Here is a 23,041-nt window from a genome sequence, read left to right on the forward strand (position 1 = left end):
ATTAAAGTTGAAATCAAAACCAAAGCAAGAGGCACTGCTAAAGAAAAAAAAGGAAAAGCTATAGATGATCTTGAATTCATTCAAGGACCAATCAATCTCACCTCCTTGTCTCCCATTCAAAAGCTTCAACTTTCATCTTTTTCACAAGCAAAGGCTAGTGAAGATCTATTGAAGTCTCACACTGAGGAAAAATTTCTATTGGACATGGAACAAGGAATTTTGGAGAAGCTTATGCCATCATCTCAGAAAGATATTTCTAGCATCCCATCCAACAATTTGAGAGCTTCATTAATTCTATCAGTTCTCATTTTGAATCTTTTGAGAAGGCTATTAAGGAGAAGATCAAGAATGAATTTAATGCCAAAAGGCTCTGCACCTTGAAGAAAATGATTTTGAAGGATAGAGCCACATTAGAGGATTGTATAAAGAGAATGAAGGATGTTATAATTAGAGGTGGTTATATGTGCAAATTATGGTTATCACTAAATAAATTTATTGATTATATTGAGGAGAAATCTCAGGAGTATAAGGATCAATTGGAAAGCATAACTCAGCTAGTTGATCCTTTAACCATTTCAACATGAAATCATGAGAATTAGGTTATACGACTACTTGAGAAGATTCAAAGTCTAATCTATGACAAGGAAATGATGATTAGAAGAGTCAAAGAGTTTATGAGTCTCCTCACTCCTAAGTTGGACATAATGGTTACTACTATTCAAGATGCTCAGAATGCTCTCAAGGAAGATCAACTGGGAAATATAAAGACAATATTTGAGAAATCTTATTCTTTTAGTGTGTTTATAACAGTTTTTGAGAATCTACAGAAAGGTTGCGCAACTCATCTAACACCTATGCCAATATTGTTTAGTTTTTGTGAAGATAAGTCAACATGTACATAGTATTATTTATTTCTAAAACTCTACCTTTGCCATTGATTTGAAACAGGGAGAGTAGGTGAGTGAAAAATATTGATCTAAGGGGGATATATTTGATTCTTTTGATTCTTTGATCATATTTTGGTTGCAGTGTACATATTTTTCTTTTGGTTCGACACTTAGTCATTTTTCACTAAGTGTTGCCATCAATGCCAAAGGGGGAGATTGTTGGCGAGATACACTGTAGGCATGTTTAGAATTTATCATTGATGGAAACTAATATTAGTCTTGGTATCAACACTTCATATTTTCATCATTCTGAAAGATTGAGTAAAGATTGATTAAGTCTAGTAAGGTCAGGTAAGCAAACCAGGTATTCGGTAGTGTATAGTTTTGCTCAACAGATTATCTTAGTTGTGCCCTTTTCTATGTGGATTTAAGAGTAGGTTTGTGTTCATGTAATATGCCTTATTCTAGGTTTATGGTCTCCAGTCATGAGTTTCATGCTAGCTATAAGATCCGGTAATCATGGTTTTTGGTAAGAACAATGTATATTACTTGTATCATGCGGAGATTCACCTTGTGGATCTTGCAGATTGATCTTGGTGATTCTTTGCATATTCAAGGTTGATGAGCGATCATTGGGAAAGAGTGTGAAAATTTTGATTTGGTCTACATGTGCATTAGAGTTGGATTTAAGTCAACTTATTTACACGTTTCATCTTTTATGGTGTATTCTTAAAGTTGACATGAAATGGTTCTTAATTTGCTAATGCGGATATATGAGACCATTTGTAATGTCTATTTTATGAAGATTGATGGTATGAGATGTAGATATGAGAAAATATTTGCACTCTCACATGCGAATGGTGAAGATTTATGCTTTGACATACAATAATGTTTGAATAGAGAAATGTTGCAGAACCGAGTACGATTATATGTTTAGTACTTAACTAGAAATACATCCATGCATTTGTAGATGGTATTTTTTAGTTCAAAGGCCTTTGTAATCTACTAAAATTGTTTGTAAGGAAGTGGGCCTTCCGGGGTTGTTCCCCTTAATTGTAATTTGAGCAGTGAGCTCTAGGTAGGTTCCTAAATGCATGTGCATTACTCTCATGTAATATTTTTATACTTCTAATAGAGTATACTAATATTGTAGGTTTGAATCCCATAGTGGTTTTTCCCTTAACCCGGTTTCCACGTAAAAATATTAGTGTTATGGTGTTGTTGTTATTTGCTTTGTGTTTCTATACTATGATTTCTTTCATATGCATTAAATGGTTCAAAGATCAGATTGATAAAGTCAAAACTTGCAGAAAATTTAATCACCCCCCCTCTTAGTATTCATTGATTCCAAAATATATCATTGTAACTATCAATGTAGTGTGCAAAAGTAAATTTGATGCTATAATCTAAGCATAGAGTTGGTGTTTGATTCCTTATTAAATCATTGAAAGATATTCCAACACTATTCTAGTATGCACCAGAAATATAAGCACTAAATTGTAATTATTTAACCTCTATCTATATGACGCAGTGAAAAATTTTCACCACTTCATGACATTGTGTAAAGGCCACATAAAAAATATTGCTAGATTACTTTTCTATTAATTAACATGTGGCTAATTATTTTAGAAAAGAAAGGTACATGGAGATGTTTTCTATACTAATATTACTATAATATTTCTGTCAAATTTAATTATTTTGATAATTATAAATAGAAAAATGTATTTAAATAGGAAATGAATAATAAATATCATAATGAATATGTACATGGGAATCTCACAAATGAAATCATATAAGTTCAAATTATTTATTTACCATGACAAATACTAGTATACTAATCTCCTTGTATTCCTAGTCATATTAAAAAATAAAAACTACCATGAACTCTATAATGATAGATCTAAGCTTCTTGATCAATAGCTTGAACTACCTGGTGGTTTCCTTTATATTATTAAACTTCATATTATTCATTTGAATTAGCCTTTGTATATTTTCTTTGAGCATTATTTTTACCTAGCATTTTATATAAATGATGTCGTATATGCTATTATTCTAGCTATATTAGGATATGCATGTGTGAGAGTCAACATCAAACCAATGTACTCTTAGACCTGAATCAAATGTACCATTGATACTTACTGTTACTAATTTTTATTTAGGTTGTATAAACTAAACCATTAATAAATTAAATTAAATATTTAATATATTTAATTTAAATTATATTTAAAAGAAAGAAAGAATCTAAGAAAATTATTTCTTAGTACTAATTATGATTGAAATAAAATTTATCATCAAATTGAATTGATAAGTTGCACTAATATTTTATTCTATCCATAAAATTAATCATTGAATTGGATGGAAATTTCCTACTCATTAAACTATAAAACTTAATTATATTTTGATGATTTATTTATTTTATGAATAATACAATGGCTTCTTAATGTTATCTTAAATACTAACTATATAGAGGTTGTTGTGGTTGGTGTTACCTAGGAGTTATCTAGTAAAACTAATAGTGTCAATTATCGCCTATCTCATCTCACGAATAAAGGATGCTAGGCAGGATCGAGGGGATACTCCTTAGTTAATGAAAAAAATAGTATTAATTATGATTCCCTTATTATTACTCGTACTAGTGCTAAAATCAACAAACTCTCTTTCAAAGACGAATTGGAGGATCTTTACAAGGAGTTGTAGTCTTTTAAAGCCCCTAGTTTGTCGATAATTTTTTCATGTCTTTTGGGGGTGTTTTTTTTTATAGGTCCTAATATAGTGTTGTTCTATCTTTACTTTTTCTTGGTTTTTCTTTTTATTATGGGTGCTAGTTTTTAATGTTGTTCTTCTTCACATTTTGTCAAACCCCTCCTTTTGTTCTTTGGTAGCTATGTGTAGACACATAAATTTGTCTATTAATTAAATGAATATTAAATATTTATTTAATGACTAATATTCCTCTATTAATTAAATAGATATTTATTTAATTTGCCTTAGTATATTCTGCTATTCTAGGTAAATAAATTTAATCAATTTATTTAATTACTAACTATAATCAAAGTTATTAAATAAATCTAAATTATTTAATATTTATCTCCTTCATATTTAAATAAATTTAACAATATATTTAAAATCATGAATTCCCAAATTAAATCCCCTTTTTAAATAAATCAATATTTATTTAAAAATGACTCATCCACTCGCATTCTCCTACAAATGCAAGTTGCACATTTAAATAGATTTTTATTTAAATCTAATCCTATTTACCCACACCCACCTCTTTCTAGATTTTTCTAGATTCTTCTCATTCTCTTCTAGATTCTTCTAACCCCTTCTAATTTAGCCAAATACCTCTTCTAATCATTTACATAATTCCAATCCAAGATTAACCCTCAACCCATCATCTCACCCATTTAAGACTCTTACAGAGTCATAAATGCTTCGCTTCTCCAACACTCCAACCGACATGGGTCTTGACTATTTGGTCAAGGCTTAAGCATGGATAAAATTTGCACAAGATTTTACCCATTAGATAATAGCCTTGCCCTTGGACAATAGCTTTATCCAATAACCCAACCCACATGAGCTTGCCCTCATGTCTTCTCAGGCATTATCCTCTCAAGCCATCTCATAGTGACACTTGTCAACATGGGATTGGGTTGAAAGCCATCACATGGATCATGAATCATTCAATCTCATCTCTTCACAAGCCCTTTCAATCTTGACCATCCAATCCTCTATTTTTCCTATAAATAGAACCATTCCGCACAATCAAAGAATGTACTTGCAAGTAAATGTAAATGAAAGACTGAAATGTAAATCACCTCAAGGGAGCTTGTGATAGAAATGTTGATAGAAATGGTTGTATGAAGTTGAATGTTGAAATAGATCTACTCTTCAATGGTTGAATCCTCTACCTGAATGCAACATCTAACCTTGAAGGGAGACTTAAGATGCCTAATGCTTGAAAGATATGCTTGAATTCTTGAATGCTCTAGAATGCTTGATTGCAAATTTTTACATTATTGAACTTCTCCTCCCCAAAATGAGAGGGAAAATACAAATTTTATACGTATCAATTAGGGTTAATAAAACTAATTTTTGTCACAGGCTGGCATTGGGGAAGTTTTCCCGCTCACTGCACAACCTTCTATACAAACTCAAGAAAGGTCCTGTCCCAAAATAGGGCAAGGACAGGGGTGCCACGCCCCTATCCTACCCTTTTCCCCAAGGCAGAGTGCAGATAGGGTGGTGTCGAGGGCAAGGGAGAAGCAGTTTTCATGGGTTGAGTAGTCTCTGGTCTCCGATCAAGATAAAGGATTCAATTTCGCATGCGTGAGGACCCTAATGTGGTCGAAAATTTCTAGGGTCATAATTTTATGACACTACAGGTACATAGTTTGATTTAGAGTGTACTCACCTATGCCTTTCTCCTAATATTTCCCTTTGAGCTCACCTTGTTTTCATGTTGAAATTTTTAATGATTCAAGATCAACATATGTGGATGATGGAGTTGCTTCTCTATTGATTGGTATTATTGTTTCCAATTTTTGCCCTAGGTTATCACAATATATGAACAGATCCAGATCACCATTAATGGTCACTTCAACTCCATTGAAATGTGATTAATGGTAGAGTCATAATCATGATTATCCATTGAAATGTGATTAATGGTAGAGTCATAATCATAGGGCATTTTGGTATAATTACCTTGATTATCTGTAGTTTTGAATTTTACTTTGTCATGTTTAGGAAATGGCTCCTTAAACATTGCATGATAATCATGGAGGTGTGACCATAAACTTCTATATCACCTTTGTCAATGGATCCTATATGATATTCTTTAATCTGTAATAATTACTAGTTAAATGCTCTTTACTCTTGTGATACAATATTCATCATCATTCAACCAATTTGGGTTTGCTTTTGGCTCATATGGTGGATTATCTAGTAATGCTATAATCTTGTTTTCCACTAACTTCTTGAATTCTATTTCAATTGGCTCTCCCAACATAGTGTATTTTCTTCAAGGTTTTGATTGCCTTTGATTATTCAGTTGATTATTCATATTAGAATAACTTGCACTGGGGAAAGTTATCTTAGGTTTCACAACATTTGCATCTACTACCCTGTCATTAACTATGTCCATATTCTTGTTCCAAAAGTGGGGTCTGTATTTCCCATTTGATTCCTCTTTCTTTCCTTTGAATATCTTAATAAAATGTTGCTCAATAAGGACTTTTCCTATCACCATTCCTTTCTCAATGACCTCCTTAAAGGTAGACAAACAAGATTTTCTTGACTCATATCCAATATCCTTGTTGACATTTTGAGTAAACATTTCTATCATCTATTTTAGTGGGATAACACAAGAGAATCTACTAGCAAGAGCTCTCCATCACTAATAGAATGAAGAAAAATATTCCCCATTTTTCTACTTAGTATTGCATAAGATAGCTACGGATACATCTATTTAAATGTTGTATGAGAAGTGTTGTATGAAATCTTCTGCTAGATCACTCCATGACTTAATTCTAGGTGGAAGTTGGGAGAACCATTCCATATCTTGTTCACCTAAGCTTTGTGGGAACAATCTCATCAAGTATGTTTCTTCTCTTCCTACCTCAATGCAAGCTGTGAAAATTTGTCTTATGTGTTCCATAGGATCCCCTTTGCCTTTGTACTTGTTAAATTTTGGTGTCACAAAATATGGAGGAAACAAAAGAATTAGAATGATTCTATCCAATGGGTAAGGACATATATCCTTCACTGAATATTGTTTCTTTGGTGTATTTATTTCTACCATTTTCTTTTGCAAATCCTTGATTTGTTGTTGTAAGTTGTTCTTGGGTGGTGTGTTTTCTCTTTGAGCTAGTCCCATGCTCGAGTCTCAGGGAAGAGGAGGTATATAATTCATATATGGATGATATTGATCATAGATATATTCATATGGAGGAGGGAAATGGTTATATCTTACATATGGACCACTTGGTATGGTATTGTAGTGAGGAGCAATAGGTCTAGGTTGATACATGTCATAACAATGAGGATAGGAGGTAACATAGGAGTGATCTTGAGTATTGCCCCCAAATCTAACATAGGTTCTCCTCATGTCATCTATTTGAATCTTATCTTGAGTGTAATTGTATGCATTGGTATGATCTTGGGTATTATCATGGTCATGTATAGTTATAGTTCTTCTCCATGGGAATGGACAATTGTAGGCTTGTTCATAAGAGTTTCTATCATAATTGGCATATGCGTTTGGAATTTCATGTTTTTGAAATAGGGAGGAAGGTGAATAAAGCACAAGACTCTCTATCTTATTACCACTATTGTTAGGCCTCCTAAGCCTTGTTTTAACTTGATTTAGATCATCCTCCAAAATTTCTGACATGTCAAATTCATGGGGTAATCTTGTTCCACTTTGTGCCATTACTTGGAAGAAATATTTTCTCTCTTTTCATGATTTCTTGAACAATTTTGTTAAAATGGAGATCCATAATAGTTTCCTCAACTTTTGTAGAATCCACGGATATATTGTCATTTTCATCATAATTTCCATTGTTGTTCTCATTGTTGTCATTATCATTGTCTAGTATATTACTGCTATTGTCAAATGGTTTGTAAAATTCATCTCCATCAAACTCATAGGTACTCATGTTTAAAGACCTTAAATCTTCTTTGTCTTTCCTTCTAGGCCTTTGTGAATGGGTTTCAACCATGGACTAAAGTATTGACTAAAATGAAAGGTAGGATGAAAATGCAAAGATTATGGAAGAACAAGAGGTGTATGAAATGTAGATGAGTCTAGGGTAAACTTGCATTGTCCAAGAGTGTAAAACTAAAGTATGTATGTTTTAGAGTAAGGTGTTGCTTCCAAAGAGATGATGGATCTCTTGATGAGGTAAGTTGACCTTGACTCAAGAATACTAAATGATACCATAAGATGATAGATCTTGATGCGAGAATCACCTAGTGTTGTGTTGTAGTATGTTTGCAAAATATGATGAGGACAAGCAAAGTAACCTTTTGACTATGATTTACTATGTGTGACCAAGACAGGTTGAATGAAAAATGAAGCCCTATAGGAAGAAGCCTTAGAAGATCTTTGAGTCTAAACACTTAAGTTCTTTTTCTCTTGACAATTTTTTGTAATTTCTCAGCTGTGAACACGGTCATAGTTTTAGTAAACCCAAATATGATTTCTAATTTCAAACATAGTTATAGTAAACACAAATGCATTTATGGTAATAATGAGATTTTTTTAGCTTGAAGTTCACAGACATGATTATCCTCTGCACAGATGTGGAAATCCAACACATACATTATTTAAATTGACACAAATGTGATTTTACAATTTTCTCTTGTAAATATGATTGCATTTTTTCTAATATCTAGACATGATTCTGCTCTACACAAACATGATTTCCCAACATAGACGCAGTTTAAAATGACACAGGTGAGGTTTTGAAAATGTTTTACAGTTCTATCCAATTACAAAGTAGTTGAATGTGACAAATTTCCAATGTTTTCACTTTTAGTGGGAAGAAAACACAGCAAAACAATGAAGACCCAATCTTTGAAAGTGTTTTTGTCCAAAATGATAAAGTGATTTAATTGTAACTGTGATTGTGAAATGTCCTCATTTATTTTTCATACACTTGGAAAACATGACAAACACAATATTTGTTCAAAATGTTTGATTGATTATTTGATAATGAATACAAGCACAAATCTTAAGGCTAGCCAGGACAATAGTTGTTGGATCTCACTTGGTTTCCCAACTATGCTTATTCAAAGGGGATACTTAGATGTTTGACCCCACTAGCTCCCCTCCACAACACTCACTTCTTCAAGGTAGCCAAGCACCAGTGCCAATGAAAACTCCCCATGGGAAACTTTGTATCTCTACTAAGAACCATAAGAATGTGAGACAGTATCAAAGGCCTAACCTCGTGTACCAACAACTAGAGGGTTTTTGGCTTCTAACACAAAAAGGTGTCTAGTAAGGGCATCCATTCAGGTGGCTATAATTAGCAGCATATTATGCTCCATTAAATAGAAGGCCTCCCAACCCATAAAGGTTATGCTTTATAGGGGTTATGGGGAGTCACAATGCCATTATAGAAGCATGTAACAACCGTTACTTGCAACTTTTATCACAAACACCTTTATTTACAATGACTTGGAAGAGCTTGGCTTTAGACCATTACCACTGGGTTGTTTTCTCTTTCTTGGCCTTATGGGCTACTTTGGAGGTAGGGCCTCTAAAAGGTAAAACAAGAATATCCTATTACTCAAAACACAAAAGGCACTTGTTAATTTTAGAGTGCCAATTGATGTGTTTGCTAAACTAAAGAAGACAAGGTAAGAAATTTCAAAATCAAAATATTTTCCAAACGTCCTGCAATAAACTTTTTAGTAGTTTTGAAATAATACCCCTCCTGCAAGCACACAAGTTAGGTAATTTTTATAAATCCCAACTAACTTTGTGAAATAGGGGACTTCAACAAACATTTTTCTCCTTTTCACATAGTTGCACCACTTTGTTAGTGTGATAAAAAGGGTTAGAGGAAAAACCACAATTTTGAAAACCCTAGATGAAAGTAAAATGAAAATCTCAAAAAAAACATAGACATAGCTATACCAGACATAAATACATAAAGAAAATGTAGACACACCAATGAATGACACAAACGCACTTTCAAAAACCCAAACCTGCAAAATGATAGAAAAAACACAAACGCGACAAAAAATATTTACAGATGCAAATTATGGACATAAATATGAAAAAAAGTCACAGACATGATTCCAAACAAATGGAATTGCCAAAATGATAAAAAACCTTGCAAAAAAAAAATGTAGATGACACAGACGTGAAAATAAAATAAAAAATGTAGTTAGATCTAACATAAACTTGGCTTCAGGATGATAGATCTGTAAAGCACACAACAAATCAAGAACATGAAAAAATTTGTCACAGGTTCGGTACGAAATTATAGACGTGATTGGATCTAACACAGACTCAGAAAAATGCAAAATCATTGCAATGCCGATCCTACAACTTAAACAGTAACAATAAAAAGATATACAAAAAAATTATCAAAATAAAAGGGACAAGAGTCCCACCAGGCGTGACAAAATATATATTGTGAAAATGGATTATGAAAACAATAATATTGAAAGACGAACAAAGATCCAACCACCAAAAACCTAATCTAACAATGAAAAGCATCCACTATACACAAATAAAGATTCCTACGATCATGCAAATCAACAAAACAAAGAAAGATATACCATTCACATGTCTACTAGGGTTTCAATCTCCATTTCTTCCTATTTCCATTGATCTTGTTTGATATATTTGCTCTCAAATTTTATGTGTGCACAAGAGCTCAACAAAGAACATATATGTGATCGATAGTGTGATTGCAAGAAGGATTGATTGCATAAGTTAGATTGCATCGATTAGGGTTTTGAAAGGAAGAGGGCACCCTTTTATATAGAGAAAATTGTAAGAAATGAAAGAATAAAATTAAGAGGCATAAAGATAAATGGCCAGCTAGGATTAAAGGGTAGGTAGAGGAAATAATTAAATGATAAAGGGGAAGATAAGATAATAATTAAGAGATGAATGACATGTGGCATGGGTGGAAAAGACATGAATTAATTAAATAAATAAATATTTATTTAATTAATAGAGGAAGTGGGATCAATTAAATAAATAGAAAATTTATTTAATTTAGGAAAAGGACAATTTAAATAAATAAAAGTATTTATTTAAATTAGAAAAGGCTTATAAGAGAATTAATGAATTAATTAAATAAATAGATTTATTTCATTAATAGAAGACTTAGGATAAAATTATTAAATAAATAAATATTTATTTAATTAGACAAGACAATTTTAGGTGTCTACACTATGTGCTTACTAGACTCAATAAAAAATAGTTACATCATAGTCCTTTTAACTTAATGTATGGGTAAAATGTATCTTATTTGTAATTTGTATAGTCAATAATCTTCGCATGACCTTCACATTGCAATTAACTAAAGATGAATCTATCCAACAAAATCTATAAGAATTGGAAAAGTTGGATGAAGAAAGATAATTGGTCAAATCGCACTCTGAAGAAGGTCGAAAACTTACCATGACATAAACTTAAGGATGAAAAATTTTAATCTTGAATATATTATATTATTATATGATGAAAAATTTAAGAAGACATAAAAACTCAAAGTCTAATGGTTAGAACCATATCAAATCAATGATATTTTAGATTTCAAATAAATTTAGTTAGAGACATTGGATGGAAACATCCTTTTAGTGTTACGTTAATAGTGTAATCTTAAAGAATTACCATCATGATACTAGAAAGAGTTGACTTGAGAACAAGTAAAATTTTTAAAGAGGTGATTATGTTGTCTGGAAAATATAATACACACACTGATCCAAAGATACTAATATCCAAATAGAAATAAGGGTCTTAAAAATATATACTTGGAAAGATAGAGTTTAATCTAGGGATACTGTCTAAGGGTGATGTCCAATATTCTAGATTTTGAGAAAATGATGTCTCAAACTTGCATTTACATGAGGTTACTATTTATAGTTAAATTTTATTTAAACATAAAATGGTGCAAAATTCTCCCCAAATATTCCAGTTGGCTAGATAAGCATACGAGTAAAGTTTTGTCACAAGATCACAACTAGTTTTCAAGATATTAAAGTTTTCATTTTGGAGGGGTGCAATGAAAAGTTTAAACTTAATTTTGAGGAATTTAGACCCTCCTATATTTCTTGTAAATTGTGTTTAAATATAATATCCATTTATGAGGTGATAGACAACTTTGCAAACTTTCCAACGCTTTAAATGATTCATCAATCAAACACATGGTTCACAAGTTATGGCCTATAGAAGTTTGAACTCCTAAAATAGTAAATATAAAATGCATGAGATACATAAATGAGATGTAAAAGGGAGGGAGATGTGTTGATGTATTTTTTGACATCTCATAGGGCATCTAGACTGGATTACTATGTGCTCATTTATATTTTGGTAATTTTTCCATGAATGTTTCAAGATCATCCAATAATTTTGCCTCTAATTTACCCAACTAGTAGGATTTTAAGGTTCCTAGGTATTATTATTAATATAGTGGCTTGCATAAAGAAAATTAAAAGAAAGAGGATCTTGAGGAATACCTTGTCTTGGTGCTCATGGTCTCCTTTGTGCCACAAACAATACTTGTCATTTCTCATTCTGTATAGGTCAAAATTTTGGTTGCTCATGCTTAGGAATCTTTTTACATTTGCAATCCTTCTTTTTCTTCCTACAATGAGGGCAATATTCTGCCAACATAGCCTTTATCTTTGGATGCTTCTTATTGGATTAAAGTATATCCAATTGTGTTTCCCAAATATTGATAATGTCTTGTTTAAAGTCCTTCAACAAATGAGATATCTCCATTCTAAAAATTCCTGAATTTTCATTTGTTGTTGTATCCCTAGGCCTATAATGTATGTTCTTTGTAGTGGAAGCCCTAGAGTATTTCAAACAAATCTTCCTAATTTATTTCCATTCAATTTGAGTGATATCTCCTCCTCCTATAAGTTCAAGTGCATCTATGTAGTAATCATTGATTCCTCTAAGAAAATTCAATTTAAGGGATTCTTCATTCAAGGTGTTATGCTTAAACTTTTTAACACTAAACAAAAACCTCTCGGTATAGTCCTCCAAATTCTTGTCCTCTTTTTGTGTCATTCTAAAGATATCATCAACATGTCTATTAATTACTCTATAATAGTCCTTTTATTTCTCAAGGAATATCTCTCTCATCTCATCCCAAGTATCTATTGAGTCCCTTCCTAAGGTCACAAACCACCTAAGAGTAGATTCTTTCAGTTTAGCAGGAAATAAATTCTATGAGTATCAGTGGCATATTCATAAACCCTACAGAGGAAATCAAATTTGAATAAGAAGTTGTTTGGGTCTTCAATGACCAGGCCATATAATTTGGGAAGACAGGAGGTTGAGATATTCTTAAGGTTAGCATTGTCTTGCTGGTTAGAAATAGGGAATTCAAAAGTAGGATTAGTAGATGGTGCATTAGCCCCATCATCTCTACCACCAAGAGCTACCATTAAACCTTGATAAGCAATGAAGGGTTGAAAATTTTCATTTGAAGGTTCAAATAAAAGATTAAGGCCTCTCTGGAAGTTAAAATGGAGGACTATCAAGGTTACCTAAGTCTACAAATATTTCAGCAAAAGAATTTATTTTTCGGGCTTCATAAAAATTAAGTCTATATTCAACTAGTTCACCTTTAAGATTGGACTAATCAAGAAGGAATCTACCAAGGGCATGTTGGCATATGTGAAGAGTTTGATAACATGATGATAATGTATGTTGTCACTGATGTCAATATGTTGAAGTGTGAACTGGTATATTAAGGTAAGCAAACTGGAAAGTGAACCAGTATGATGGTGTGAACCGGTATATGCAATAATTGAATTGGTATGATGAAGTGTGAACTAGTCTATGCAAAGTTTGTATTGGGGTTCACTTGATATGACTACCGGTTGGTAGTCTCAGCTTCAGGGTTTTCGCTTGATACATTCCAAGTCTGTGTGATTCGACCGACGACGTCCTATGATGAGTTAGCATTCAAATGAAGATTAGATCGCATTGCCACGTCAACCTTGTGCATGTGAAGGATTTCCTTGAGGATCTTCCATGAGAAGATTGATTCTATCTACCTCGAGAATGTGCCAAATCTTAGTAAATGGTGGAGAGTGTGTGATGGATTATGAGCTTCCAAAAGCAATGAAGAACGGATGATGAAGAACATCTTGAGATTTGTTCAAGATTTTTTTACCCTATGTAGTGTGTTTAAATGGTCAGGATTGGACCGATTGTATTGTTAACCTAGATGCTTAGGGTTTTAGGTTTTGGCCACCAACCTAATTGTTGTCTATAAGGTCGATGATGATTTTCATTTGAAGTTGTTGGCAAATGAATGTATGTGAGGAGATTCTTGGCAGACTGGAGAAGTGAGTGTACATCTATTGAGTGTGATTGTAGATGTAAAGGAACTGAAGTGGATCTGCCTTGGCATTCAATATTGTTATCAGATTAGTGTATTACTTGTTGACTTCTAACCATTTCAGTACTTGGAAAATCCTTTACTGGGTAGCTTTAATAGACTTTTTGTAAATCCTTTAACAAGGTGACTCAAAATCATTGAGTTCTTTAAATCCTCTTACAAGGTAACCTTTAATAGGGTTTTAACCTCTAACCGGGTATTTAGCCATCCCTTAACTAGGTGATCCTTAGCAAGATCGGTTCCTAGCAGAACCTGTTGCAAAATCTTTAGCCGGAGTAGGCCCCTAACAGAGCGAACTTCAGAAGAGTTCAAGAATAACTTGTGGGTATTCATCCCCATTGTGGTTTTTCCCAGTTGGGTTTCCACATGAAAAATCAGTGTTATGTGTGATGCTTTTTCATGTGATGTTTTAGTGTTTTTTGTTAAGCGATAATGCAAGCTGATCTAATGGTCATTGTATTTCTGATGTATTACTTGCTTAAGCATATTTTTAAAGTCGAGATGAGATATTAGGTTTTGAGAAGATCTAGGTGTTACTGGTTTATAACTTTCACAGTTATTGTGTTTTACTGGTATTGTCTTGGTTTAGGTTGGTGATGTTGTTTACCAGTTAGTGCAATCTTTACAGTGTAAGTTGTTAAAGTAGTTTTTGTTTGTACTACTTCAACCCATCCCCCCTCTCAGTACCTGTTGGGTATTTACTGTTCATCACTATTCATTAATTGGTAACAGAGCATCCTCAAGGTCCTCTGTGCTATAAGCTTAACCGCTTGAGGAAAAGATCCTATTCAGATGATGGAGAGGGAAGGTCATAAGTTCAATAGAGGTAACTTTAAGATATGGAAGGATAGAATAAAGATCTACATTAAAATCATAGGTGCTCAACACTGGAACTATGTTGAGAATACTTATGTTGTCCATACTGGTACTCTTACTGATGATCAAAAAGGAGAAATTCAGGAGAATGGGCAAGTCATGGAAGCTCTTATCAGCAGTCTATCTGATATTGAGTTTATAGATGTTCAAGATAAAGACAATTCCAAAGATGTATGGGATACTCTAGAGACTATCTATGGTGGTGATGAGCATGTGAAACAAGCTAAGGAAGAGAGCCTTAGGGGAAAATTTGAAGACATATGGATGGTTGAAGGAGAGACCATTCAACAATATGGAATAAGAATTAAAACTATTGTTGGAGACATCAAGAGTGTAGGAGGCACAATAGATGACCCCACCGTTGTTAGCAAAGTCTTGAGATCCTTGTTACCGGTCTATGCAATAAGGGTTGCTGCTATTAAGGAGTTGAGATCTATTGACAAGAAAAAGGTATCCCTAGACTCCATCATTGCTAGGTTGACCACATATGAGCTAAATAGTTATGATGGAAATGTTCAGAAGACTGAATCGGGCTTTAGAGCATCTGTTGCACTATCTAGAAAGGGAAAAGAAGTTGGTACCAGCTATGAGCCTAGACAAAGTAGAGATATGGATGATAAGGAGATCCTGATAGAGTTTGAAGCTCTTCTTGCCAAGAGACTTCCTAAGGGAACTAGAAAATACAGAGGTAAGCTCCCTTTGAAATTTTTTTCTTGCAATAGGATAGGACACATTGCTATCAAATGTCCCAATAGTTATAATAAAGACAAACCAAAGAATTTTAAAAAGTTCAAAGGAGGAAATAGGAGAAACTATCTTGTTGTAGTCGATGAAGGTGTCACTAATGATGAATCAGAAGATGAAGAAAGTGAAGACATAGTATTTGTAGCCATTAAGGAAGATGTTTCTGAAGAGAAGGCTCTTGTCTCCTTCTTTGATAATTCTAATGAGAAGATTATTGATAGTGGATGTTCTCACCACATGACTAGTGACTGGAGAAAGTTTGTGTCTCTAGAAGAGTATGATGGAGGTGTAGACCAATTTGGTAATGATGCACCATGTATGGTAAAAGGAAAAGGGTCCATCTCTCTAAATGGAAAAATCAGTGCTGATAATGTGTACTGGATAGAAGGTCTCAGGCATAACCTTTTAAGTGTTGCCCAGCTGAATGATAAAGGACTCACTCTAGAATTCAAAGATGGAGTGTGCAAAATAAAAGGAAAGAGTGGTGAACTGATGGCCACCGGTATGTAGACCAGAGGTAACTTATTTCAGCTAAATACAAATATCAGTCAATGTCTAATGGCTAAGTTTGATGAATGTTGGATATGGCATAGGAGACTCTGCCATCTAAATTTTGATAATATTGTGAAGGCCAGTAAGATCAAGGTAGTTAGAGGATTGACTGTGCTGAACAAACAGGAGAATCCTTTGTGCAAAGAATGTCAACTGGGGAAAATGTCTTCCTCAACCTTCAAAGGTAAATATTTCACAACAGATAATTTACTTGATCTTATACACACTGATTTGTGTGGTCCTATGAAAACTAGGAGTGTTCAGGGAGATAGGTACTTTATGATTCTTATTGATGATTTCTCTAGAATGATGTGGGTCACATTCTTAAAAAACAAGTTTAAAGCTTTTGGAAGGTTTAAAGCCTTTAGGGCATTAGTTGAAAAGGAAAGCAGTAAGAGGATTAAATGCCTTAGAACTGACCAAGGAGGTGAGTAAATTTCTAGTGAATTCAATAAGTACTGTGAAGAGAATGACATCAAGAGGCAACTGTTTGTCCCCCAGAATCCACAATAGAATGGGCTAGTAGAAAGGAACAACCGAACTCTAGTTGAAGCAGCCAAAACGATGCTGATTCAAGGGAAGGTTGCTCACACTTTTTGGAGAGAAGAAGTGAGCACTGCAGTCTACACTATGAGCCAAGTACTCATCAGAAAGGTAAGGCTAAAACTCCTTATGAGTATTAGACCAGTAGGACTCCAGTAGTAAGCTACTTTAGAGTGTTTGGTAGCAAGGGTTATATCAAGAGAAGTCAATACCAGAGCAAGTTTGATGCAAAATGTGATGAGGGAATATTCCTAGGGTAATTCACCAAGAGAAAATCTCTCAAGTGTTTTAACAATAAGACTTAGAGAGTTGATGAAAGTATCAATATTATAGTTGATGAAACCTCTAAGAAACCTGAGGAAATGGGCAGCGAGTGAGTGGTAGATGAACCAGATGTAACCTTTTGGGAACTGGTTGCAAAACAACCAAGTACAAGTAAGAGTGCTCCTACACTAGTAGACACTGATGTAGATGAAGACAAAGATGAAGATGAGGATGAAGAAGAAAAAAAAGAGGGATCAGCCAAGCTCATTCCTAGGTATGTAAAGCTACATCATGATGCAAAGTAGATCAAAGGGGATAAGGATGCAGGAATAGTTACAAGAAGAAAGGTCAGAGAGAATTCTTGCATGATTTCTGAATTTGAGCTCAAAATATTTAAAGAGGCACACAAAGATGAAGATAGGATTAAGGCTATGGAAGAGGAACTTGACTAGATAGAAAAAAATGGTACATGGTCTTTGGTACCCAGACCTAAGCACAAGAATGTTATTGGCACCAAATGGGTTTTTAGAAACAAGCTGAATGAAGATGGCATAGTGGTAAGAAACAAAGCAAGATTGGTATGTAAGGGATATGCTCAAGAAGAAGGAGAATACTATGGAGAAACCTTTGCTCCAGTAGCTAGATTGGAAGGAGTTTGAATGCTACTTGCATATGCAGCCTTCAAGGGATTCAAAGTGTATCATATGGATGTATAATCTGCATTCCTGAATGGAATACTTGAAGAGGAAGTGTATATAGAGCAACCAGATGGGTTTGCCCTATCAAAAGACAGTGATATGGTGTGTAGGCTACATAAAGCCTTATATGGATTGAAGCAAGCACCTAGAGCATGGTATGAACATTTACACTCCCATGTTGTGAAGATTGGATTTGAAAGAACAAGTGAAGACAACAATATCTACCTGAAGTCAGAAGGAGATCAAATTCTGATCTATGAAGTGTTTGTTGATGAAATAATTTTTGGTGGAGATGACAAGATGAGCTATGCATTTGCAGATGAAATGAAGAAAGAATTTGAGATGTCACTAATCAGAGAGATTAATTTCTTCATCGGACTATAGATTCTACAAATGAAAGATGGTATCTTTATCACTCAGTCCAAGTATGTAAAAGAGGTGTTGAAGAGCTTTGGCATGGAAAATGGCAAACTGGTTTGTACACTGATGATGACCAGTTGTAAATTGTCAAAAGAAGATGACTCAGCATTGGTGAATGAGAAGGAATACCAGTCAATGATTAGTAAGTTGCACTATGTAGTACACAGTAGACCAGACATTGCACATGCAGTGGGAATTGCTGCACGTTTTCAGAAAAGTCCAAGAGAATCCCACTTGGTAGCAATCAAGCGGATTCTTAGATATCTGAAGGAAACTATAGATTATGGATTGTGGTATCCATACAATAATGATTTCAATCTCAAAGTGTTTACTGATGCCAATTGGGCTGATAATGTGGATGATCAAAAGAGCACAACCAATGGTGCATTCTTTCTCAGTGGTAGACTAGTCTCATGGATGAGCAAGAAGCAGAGTTGTATCTCTTTGTCCACAGCAAAAGCATAATATGCAGCAGCATTTATGAACTACACTCAGACAATTTGGATGAAGCATGTATTAAGTGGTTTCAAAGTCCCTGTATCTGAGCTGGTGAGTATATTTTGTGATAACACAAGTGAAATTAATATTTCCAAGAATCCGGTATTGCATGCTAGAACCAAGTAGTTTGAGCTCAAGTATCATTTCTTGAGGGAGAAAGTTCAGAACAAAGAGGTTGTATTGGAATATGTTTCCAATAAGGAGCAGTATGCGGATATATTCACCAAGCCTCTATCGAAGGCTATATTTACCTATTTAAGAGGTGAATTAGGGGTGTTTCCCCTTCAAGAGGTGAACTAAAGGTATGTGCTCCACATCAGTCAGGTATTGCACTGCCAAATCTTTTTAGGATTGATGTGTTGAAGGATGCTACTCCTCAAGGGGAGCAGCATAGTGGAACATGGAAGCTTGTGCCTCCACTTTGGCATTGTTGTCAAAGGGGGAGAAGATGTGAACTAGAGAAGATATCTGCAGTATTGAAGACATATAATATGGAAGAAGATGTAGAGATATCTTTGTGTATTGCCATCAATGCCAAAGGGGGATATTGTTGGCATATGTGCAGAGTTTGATGAATGATGATAATGTATGTTGCCATTGATGTCAATATGTTGAAGTGTGAACTGGTATATTGAAGTAAGCAAACTGCCAAGTGAACCGGTATGATGGTGTGAACCAGTATATGCAATAAGTGAACTGGTATGATGAAGTGTGAACCGGTATATGAAAAGTTTGTATCGGGGTTTCACTTGATATGACTACCGGTTGGTAGTCTCATCTTTAGGGTTTTTGGTTGATAAATTCCAAGTCTATGTGATTCAACTGACAACATCTTGTGATGAGTTAGCATTGAAATGAAGATTAGATCACATTGCCATGTTAGACTTGTGCATGTGAAGGATTTCCTTGAGGATATTGCATGAGAATATTGATTCTATCTACCTCAGGAATTTGCAAAATATTAGTAAATGGTGGAGAGTGCATGATGGGTTATCAGCTTTCAAAAGCGGTGAAGAACGGGTGATGAAGAACATCTTGAGATTTGTTCAAGACTGTTTTACCCTATGTAATGTGTTTAAACGGCCAGGATTGGACCGATTGTATTGTTAACCTAGATGCTTAGGGTTTTAGGTTTTGGCCAGTGACCTAATTGTTGTCTATAAGGTCGATGATGATTTTCATTTGAAGTTGTTTGCAAATGAATGTATGTGAGGAGATTATTGCTAGACCAAAGAAATGAGTGTAGGTCTGTTGAGTGTGATTAAAAATGTAAAGGAACTGAAGTGGATCTTCCTTGGCATTGAGTGTTGTTATTAGATCAGTGTATTACTTGTTGACTTCTAACCATTTCAGCAGTTGGAAAATCCCTTTACCAGGTAGCTTTAATAAGCATTTTGTAAATCCTTTAATAGGGTAACTCAAAATAATTGAGTTCTTTAAATCCTCTTCTAGGGTAACCTTTAATAGGGTTTTAACCTCTAACCAGGTATTTAGCCATCCCTTAATTGGGTGATCCTTAGCATGATTGGTTCATAGCAGAACTTGTTGTAAAGTCTTTAACCGAACTAGGCTCCTAACAGACCAAACTTCAGAAGAGTTCAAGAATAACTTATGGGTATTCATCCCCACCGTGGTTTTTCCCAATTGGGTTTCCTCGTGAAAAGTCAGTGTGTTATGTGTGATGCTTTTTCATGTGATGTTTTAGTGTTTTCCTATTAAGCAGTAATGCAAGCTGATCTAATGGTCATTGTATTTATGATGTATTACTTTCTTAAGCATATTTGTAAAGTTGAGATGAGATATTAGGTTTTGAGAAGATCTAGGTGCTACCGGTTTATAAATTTTAGAGTCACTATGTTTTACTGGTATTGTCTTGGTTTAGGTGGGTGATGTTATTTACTAGTTAGTGCAGTCTTTGCAATTTAAGTTGTTAAAGAATTTTTTGTCTGTACTGATTCACCCCCACCTCTCAGTACCTGTTAGGTATTTACTGTTCATCATTATTCAGCAGGGTATCCCTCCTTCTCCTATGCATGCAAATATTTTCTCATTTGCCAATATTCCTACACAAATTGATGGGTGATATAGTTTTCCTCATTCCTAAATGATCCTAAGATTATTATAGTTTCTAAAATAATAGAATAGAAATCCTAAATACTATAACCTCAATAAGTTCTTAGTTTGACACCATCCCCAAGAATGGTGTGAAAAATATCAGTTCCTAATGATGCCCTAATAACATAAACTCGTATTCTTGACTTAGTAGGCCAATTTTCTATATCACATAGCTAGTAATTCACTAACAAAGACACATTTACTTGTCAACCCAAGAATGTACAACTTGAAATGGGTCTGCACCAGATGTTCACTAAGAATTTAATGAGGTGTGCTAAGTTAACTTTGAAGAAACTAATAATAAACTAACAAAAGATATAAAATATTGTGTTACCTTAATGGTATGATCTTACCTTACTGCATATAAAACCTATATCTGCATAAAAAAATGAATTAGCTAATAAAAAACATAATGCTCTATTTTACTTGGCTACAGTAATATACAGAAAATGGGGTTTTTATGGTTGCAGGGCAGTCAACTAATAGGTGAGAAAGTAAAAAACATAAACAAACCTACTAAACAATACACAGAGATGGAACACTCCCCAATTGGGCCCCCTTGGATGAGCTTCCAGGAACTAACCTGACCTAAAAACTACAATAGCATCATTGACATATTAAATTTATAACACTGATGAAAGAAATGGAATCTTCTTTTATTCAAATTGTAAAAACACTTTGTGGAGGCTAGTGCTACCCACATTGGATTACACATGGCTAAAAGAGAAGGATTTAGAAACTTCTAGCTAGGGTGTGACTCACTAAACACTATCAATTGTCTCAATGGGCGCACGGATCCTAGCTGGACGATTGCTAATTTGATCAAGGATTGCCGGGATATAATAAATGAGCTGGAAGAATTCAAAATTTTAAATGTATACTAGGAAGCCAACAAAGTGTCGGATCTACTGGCCAATCTGGTGGTGGGCTACATGGTGACTAAATGGTGGAGTAGTAGGGATTCATTCCCAAAAAACTTGTGCAATCTGGCTCATGATGATTACCCCCACATGCGTTAATCAATGATCTTTAATAATGATTTGATAGAGATGATGGGAAAACAACTCCTTTTTGTTTTCCCTAACCGAAGATCTAGAAACTTCCCTTGTGCCTAGAATTTTTGTCTTATTATGTGGCTCATTTTTTGCTATTGTTTGGAGACTTTTCTAGTGTGGATCATTTCCTCCGGCTGTTCGGAGACTTCTCTAGTGTGGCCCATTTCCTGTTGTTCAGCGATCCAGAGCATAATGGGTGGGGACAAGAACATGCAACAACTATCTACTTGTGATAAATGGAAGAAACTCAAGGATGTGTGGTAGGAAATCATTGATGGGGGAATTGTCCCCTTCTTGGATATACTTCATGGCCCTTCTCCTCTACTCATGGAGTCCTTTGTCAATGGGTGGAAGAAAGGGATCCTGAGGGCTTATGGAGTCAAGTATCATCTTGATGAAACCTTGGTGGTGATGGTCACTAGTCTCACAACGAATGACATAAGGTTCTATAGAGATAGGAAAATTGGGGAGGAGGACTTGAGGAATTTCTTTGATAAAGACAATGAGTGCTCAAGAGTTAACAAGATGGCTAATGGTGGCTACAACAGGAAAGATCTTATGGCTCCCTAGGTGGACATGACCAATTTCATCATGAGGTATATTACACTCGATGGCAAATATGCTAGTAGATTTTCCTATCATTTTACCATTTTGAATCATTTTAGGCATGGTAAAATCATTTATGTTCCCTTCTATCTTGCCTCCTCTTTAGGAAATTGTCTTGAAAAACATATGTAGAATCCAAACAATCATGTTCTTCATGAAGGGCTTATTGTGCTCATCATGGAGTATGATAAGACCCTTGAAGTTGTGCCATCTCTAACTAAGAAAGGCCAACATGCTAATATTCAAGATGTTTTTGACTCAGAAATGGATTTGGAGGATAGTGGGGGTGTCATTCCTTTTGACGACCCCGATTATAAGCCTGTGGAAAAAGGGGAGATGATCATTACCCTTGGGACATTTAGTAGTAGGACTTCTCCTAGATGGGTGGCCAGAAAATATAAATCTACCAACAAACTGATTTATAAGGTCGATCCCCTTTCTAAAAAGAAGAAGCTTGTGGCTAAGGACTATGGTCCGTAGAATTCGGATCAAGAAATTAAACTAGACATTCCAATCAATGTCCTAAAGGAAAAGAAGGGGAAAATGGCTAAAGAAGAGAACAATGGGATATAAAGGACTGGTAATCTAATGAACCTGGTGATGGAAGCTACCAGAAGCCAAGAGAGCTGTTGGAAGTGGGTGGAGAGAGAAATCGATACCCTTAAAGTGGGGGTTAAGGA

The sequence above is a fragment of the Cryptomeria japonica genome, chromosome 5 (genome assembly GCF_030272615.1).
Source record: "Cryptomeria japonica chromosome 5, Sugi_1.0, whole genome shotgun sequence".
Taxonomy (NCBI): Eukaryota; Viridiplantae; Streptophyta; class Pinopsida; order Cupressales; family Cupressaceae; genus Cryptomeria; species Cryptomeria japonica.